This window comes from Misgurnus anguillicaudatus, chromosome 14 (genome assembly GCF_027580225.2).
Source record: "Misgurnus anguillicaudatus chromosome 14, ASM2758022v2, whole genome shotgun sequence".
NCBI classification, from domain to species: domain Eukaryota; kingdom Metazoa; phylum Chordata; class Actinopteri; order Cypriniformes; family Cobitidae; genus Misgurnus; species Misgurnus anguillicaudatus.
In genome coordinates this window covers 10,663,095-10,669,509 of record NC_073350.2, presented here as the reverse complement: position 1 = coordinate 10,669,509, position 6,415 = coordinate 10,663,095, and the positions used below count along the sequence as shown (strand labels likewise).

Genomic DNA, 6,415 nt, shown 5'->3' with positions numbered 1-6,415 from the left:
TCTGTGAAAAAACGTATAAATTACTAAAAAATGCTGTTGATGTGTTTTTATTTAGCTGCATAGCTTTTTTGGTGTCAATAAGTGTTTTCTAAACATGGTATTACCATAGTTGTTTTTTTACATACTTTAGTATGTCTATATTGTATCAAACTACCACAGTATTACCATCTAATAACATCAATGAACCATGGTACTGCTACAGACATTTACAGACATTTGGTCACCTTTTAATGGCTCTAGTTAGTGATAAGCTTATATTGTATGGGAAACAAAATGCATAATTTGACAGTGGTCACTTGAAGCCTTAAAAGTCATACATTATGATGCAAATAATATCGATATGATTTACTACACTACAACATGCACTGTATACTGTGAATGGTGTCATATACAGTGGTGTTCAAAAAGTAACCTGATAAACCACTGTTATTAGTAGTAGTAACTGCATTGGAAATGATTTACTTACAGATGTAGTAGTGTAATACAAAACCCACTGTAAAAGTTAAGCATGAAGGTGCAAAAATCATGGTAGGCTATGGGAATGTTTTTCATACTACCATGTTGGGCCTATTTATCGGGAACACGGATCAGTTTGAATACATCAGAATGCTTGAAGAGATTATGTTGCCCTTTGCAAAAGAGGAAATGCCACAGACAACAACCCCAAACACACAAGCAAGAGGGCAAAATCTTGGTTCCAGACGAAAAAGATTGAAGTTATGGAGTGGCCAGCTTACAACCCCACTGAAAACTTGTGGGGTGACATTAAAAATGCAGTTTCTGAAGCAAAACCTAAAAATTGACAGGAACTGTGGGCTGAAATACCTGTTTTTATCGATTTAACACAGATGTGCAGCAGTTATCAACAACAATGGTTATGCAACTAAATATTAGTCATTCAATCATTTAAAGTGAGGTTAAATTTCTTCAGTTGTAAGTGTTTACAGAGAAAAATGTTGACACTGCTATTTTTTTTAAATGCAGAACAAGACAGACTTAATAGATTTTGTTAAAGTTTTGATTTGGAATTAAATGTGTAATTCAATAAATTTAAAATAAGAAAATAAACTCTATTTATAACATTTTTGCACTTTATTCACTTTTATTAGTACACTGCTATTTTTTTAAACACCACTGCATAACCCAACACTTGTTGATGCTAAAGTCTTGCTATTCAAAGCATCTGGGTGAAGTAAAGCACAACAAAACCCATTGTCACAGAAGATGGACAACTGTCTGCCAACAGTTTGACAGCAAATGCCAAACAGTCTGCATGTGAAAATAAACCTTCAAATAAAACCTATCACATAATACAATAATATACAAGAGCCTATGTGTGATATATTGAATGATGAAATCTTAATCAGTGTAGTTATTAAAGACTGAACTACAGGATATTTTCTGAGATTTGACAGTGTTTTGTTTCACATCATATGTAATTGTTAAAGAAAACTGGTATTTTCTAGCTTTTTGGACTACAACGTTACAGCTGTCTCATGACTTGATCATCAAATGAGTAACAAAATAGTTATCAACAAAATAATTAAATTTAAAGGTATATATATATATACATATATATACTCAATTTACTCTGCCCTTGTAAATGGTTACTTATTACGTCGCAATCAATACAGTGGCGTCACAGTCGCGTTCGACGCTGTGAGGTTTCAGTTTTAAGTTTCAGTTGGAATCGAACGGTCAACGGTAGAGGATGAAGAGAGGAAATCAGCGTACAAGCGACTTTAAGTAGGTACAATCCAAACTTTTATCGTTTTTATTGAACTGAGCATAACAGAGACTGTGTTTAAAATTGAGTAAACTTTACTGCTGTCCTGCTTAGATTTCTTTATCGTGAGTTATGTTTACCTCACCTGATCCGCTAACTGTCATGCGTTTTGTCGTCTTTTCATTAGTCATGCGATTGTCATGTCTCATTTCTCCACCTGTTAATGATAGCCTTGGCCAAATCTAAGCCATGTTTTTGTCACGCCCAGGGGCTGGCTGCTAATAGGCTAAGCCACGCCCCTTCTCAACTTCCACCTCGAGGAGGTCCCCAAAGCCAACCCAATGACCAGACAACAACGAGAGCAGGTAAAATTAAAACAATCTTTATTTATTAAATATTTAAAAGGAATGGGGAAATGGGGAAAGGGCAATTTAAAACTAAATGTTTCTCTGGCTCCTCCCTCCAGGGAGACTGCAGCCACGACCAGGCAGGGGCAAGGGGCAACGGGGGTGCAGACCACCGTAAGCCGGGGGAAGGGAAACGTCAGGCTCAGGCCTGGTCCCTGCTATCCGTGGCGCCCTCCTTCTTCCTTCCTGGAGGCAGAATAAATAACAGTGTGACTGGTGAATGGACTTTTCGCTGTTTGCGTACCTTTCTCTGTTCGGCAGGGGGTCTTCGACCCGCGTGCCTTCACGTTTCTCTGTCATACGTTCACTCTCTTTCTCTTCCTCTCCCCACAGACAGCAGCTGGGACACAAGACACAGTTAGTTCAACTTGGCTTTCTCACCTCTTCGCTGTATACAGCCTACGGTAAGTATGAGGTTTGCTCTGTTCGTTTTCTCTGGTGTTCACTTTCTCTCTTCCTCTCTCCACAGGCGGCAGCTGGGACACAAGACACAGTTAGTTCAACTTGGCTTTCTCACCTCTTCGCTGCATACAGCCTACGGTAAGTATGAGGTTTGCTCTGTTCGTTTTCTCTGGCGTTCACTCTCTCCTTCTCTCTCCACAGACGGCAGCTGGGACACAAGACACAGTTAGTTCAACTTGGCGTTCTCACCTCTTCGCTGATCACAGCCTACGGTAAGTATGAGGTTTGCTCAGTTCGTTTTCTCTGGCATTCACTTTCTCTCTTTCTCTCTCCACAGACAGCAGCTGGGACACAAGACACAGTTAGTTCAACTTGGCTTTCTCACCTCGTCGCTGCATACAGCCTACGGTAAGTATGAGGTTTGCTCTGTTCGTTTTCTCTGGCATTCACTTTCTCTCTTTCTCTCTCCACAGACAGCAGCTGGGACACAAGACACAGTTAGTTCAACTTGGCTTTCTCACCTCGTCGCTGCATACAGCCTACGGTAAGTATGAGGTTTGCTCTGTTCGTTTTCTCTGGCATTCACTTTCTCTCTTTCTCTCTCCACAGACAGCAGGTGGGACACAAGACACAGTTAGTTCAACTTGGCTTTCTCACCTCGTCGCTGCATACAGCCTACGGTAAGTATGAGGTTTGCTCTTTTCGTTTTCTCTGGCGTTCACTTTCTCTCTTTCTCTCTCCACAGACAGCAGCTGGGTGCGGTGCCCTCCTGTTTCAAATGGATCACAGATCTGGGGGTTATTTAGTTGGATAAGATAAGCACGGCGGACTTACGATACTTGATTTCTCTCAATGGGTCAGGTGGGACATGCAGTTTTCCATGTAATGTCGGGGGCGGACCCTCTCGACGAGCGCGTTGGTCACAGAGGGGTGTACACGTCGCCCCGTCACACCAAGGCCGAGCGCTGCCCTCTCACGTCACCGTTAGGCGATCTTCCACCGGAACAGGGGCACCCTTTTGTAGGGACCTCGGGACGGGCGGAATTTCCTACACCACGTTCTCTGCAACAGTAAGTGTTTCGTAGATCAAAACATCCACAATAACATTTCTTAGTCGTACTCACACATCCACTAGTTTCCCAGCTCTTCACCGCCGCGCTGCAGCAAAACCCCCAAATGTCTACGCAGGGCTCGTTTCGAGGCACCACGCCGTTACTAGTAGCCAGAAGCACACTCACAACGTACAGTATAATAATTTCCACCAGGGCCGACAGCCACTTCGTCCTCCCAGACAAAATGTATGAAGACGGGGGTTTGTCTGACGAGACACACACAGCAATCCACAGCAAAAATACACAGCACCACACTGAAGTGAAAGTGTCCACTGCACCAAAGACTCACCCACCACAATCGTGTACACACAAAGGACGCCCGTCTTCGCCCACTTTGCCCGAGTCCGATTGGTGATGGATCTCGAGGCCTTAGTGGTGGTCTCGTCACTGTGGCTGGCTTCAAAACAAAATCTCCTCGGCTCACCCACCACGCTTCCTTAGGGGTAGGGCCGCTCTCCTTCTCCCGGAGGTATGTGCTAGAAGACAGGTTAGTAGAACACAGTGTCTGTACAACAATACTGGTACTCACTCAATACTTTAAAGTGTTTGTCTCTCTCCCTTCGCTCTGATCCACTCAACCGGCGACGTCAACTCTGCAACAGTGTGTCTCTTCCAAAAGTTTCCACAATTTCCTTCACGGTTGAATACTCACACAACTCCGTTTCTTTCCCTCTTAATGTGTCTTCATATGCATGGTTTCCGTTCGTCTTTCAGCCCTTAAGGTTTACACTTACTTCCAATACATCACTTCAGTTAGAGAGAGAGAGTCCGACCGCCACCAATAGCGCGTCGAGTGAACCCACACGATGACAACAGTCACAACGCACAACAGTCACAATCAGCACATCAGCACATCAGCCCCTAACTGTGATTTAAGTTGATCTTAAATACCCTCTTGTTCGGCGTATCCTCCAATCACCGACCGCTGTTGTTAACTAGGCACAGCTGTCCTCAATTCGACACTTGCTTATAGTATTTAAAAAGGCAGTTAGGTTTCACTACCTTTTATTAATGTTTTAGATCTGGATTTTGTTGGGTGCGTACGTTGTCACATTGTTGGTGGAATAAGTTCTTGCACGTTTCAGCTCAGTTAGCTCTTTATATGTCAAATGTGATAGATGGGTTCATGGTTTGTCCTGGGTGGTGAAACATTGTTCTTGGCAAAAATACGCCTGTATCTGCTCGAATCATGAACTTCAGTTTTTTTTCTCAACAATAGTGGCTTTACTATTTACTATGTTGAGGTTTGACTTTAGGATGAATTAGGGATTAACTATCACTGAAGGAGGCAATCAGTCACTTGATGAGGCAGCACATAATGTTATAATAGTGTTTTGAAAAGTCTCTTGAATGTGGAAAATAGGATTACATGTATATTTAACCTGCAGTAAAGACCACATTAAATTTACTATTGTAATGGCTGCATACATCTTAATTTGTTTATTATATTAGGAAAATATCACATTCATAAATGTTGATGGTCAAAGAGTACACCTAGGGGTGGTTTCCCACAGAGATTAGACTAGTCCTAGACTAAGATAAATGTAAGAGCTGTCCAAAACTGAAAACAACTTGCCCTTTGTTTTCCCTGAAAATGCACAGAAGTATTTTTTTTTAGTAAGGCATGTTTGTTAAAACTAGTAGTATCTTAAAGAAATAGAATGTGTAAGGAACTCTAAAGCAAAAAATACTATAGATTGTTGTAAAGCCTTGAAACGTTATTCTTTTTAAGGACTTTTGTACTTATTTTGTAGTTGGAGATATGGATTTGTTCTTAATACCCCTTTGTTTATAGTTTTTACAATTATTGTCTGTTTGAATATATTGACATTTTTGCTTTTATTGTTAATTTGTATGAATTGTCACTAAATAAAGCATTAAAAAGGAGAACTTTTGAGAATTAAGGTTGTTTTTAATTTAGTCCTTCCCTGAACAAGTTATTTTACATAAGATATATTTACATAAAACCTGCAACAAAGAATAATAACAGATTTTTTAATAAAAAATAGCCCAGTTCTTATGTTTATCTGATCCTAAAACTGTACTGTCATACCTGGACAAATCAATGACAGTTTTTATGTTTTTTGAAAGTTGTTTAAAGGTTTCTTGTTTGTCCTGAGCCATTAAATCCTCCCTCCAGGTCCTGCAGAATATTTGCTTTTCATCTTCTGCATATTTGACCCCTGTCCAGCAATAACTCTATGATGTTGAGATTAATCTTTTCACATTGAGGACAATCAGGAGACTCATACACAACTATAAAAAATCCAACTTCAAATTTGTTATTCCAACAAAGATAATTAAGTAAATTAAACAAATATTTGTTGATTTTTTTCTTGAAAGGGGGTTGATTTATTATTTTGTGTTTACTGAATGAAATAAGCATAATCATCCAGCTAACAAATATTATTTTGTTGACTGGACTTAGATATGTAAGTGCTTTTCCAACTCGTTTACCCAACTAGCCAAACTGAGTAATCTGTAAAAAAACCAGTGGTCTGAATGGTTCCCAGCATGCATTACAACATGTTCACTTCTTTGTTTAATATTTATTTAAAAAGATGACTGTTTTAATGTTTGCTGGCTTTATTTATGTTGTTATGTTGTTAATGTTAGTTATATGTTGTATTTAGAGTTATTTTAAAAGAATTATGTTTGTTTATTGTTACCACGATTGAGAACTGTGTAGAGGGCAATGCAATGGGTTAGCGGCCATCATTGTTGCCTTAAAGCAAAAAGGTCTCTGGTTCAAGCAAGGGCTAAGTCAG

General features: G+C 40.0%; 1 protein-coding gene across 2 annotated transcripts in view; it reads right to left on the bottom strand.

Moving 5' to 3' along the window:
• LOC129427790 (uncharacterized) overlaps window positions 1–6,415 on the bottom strand; it is a 58,811-nt gene that overhangs the window by 33,196 nt on the left and 19,200 nt on the right. The gene's annotated exons all lie outside the window — the stretch shown is intronic.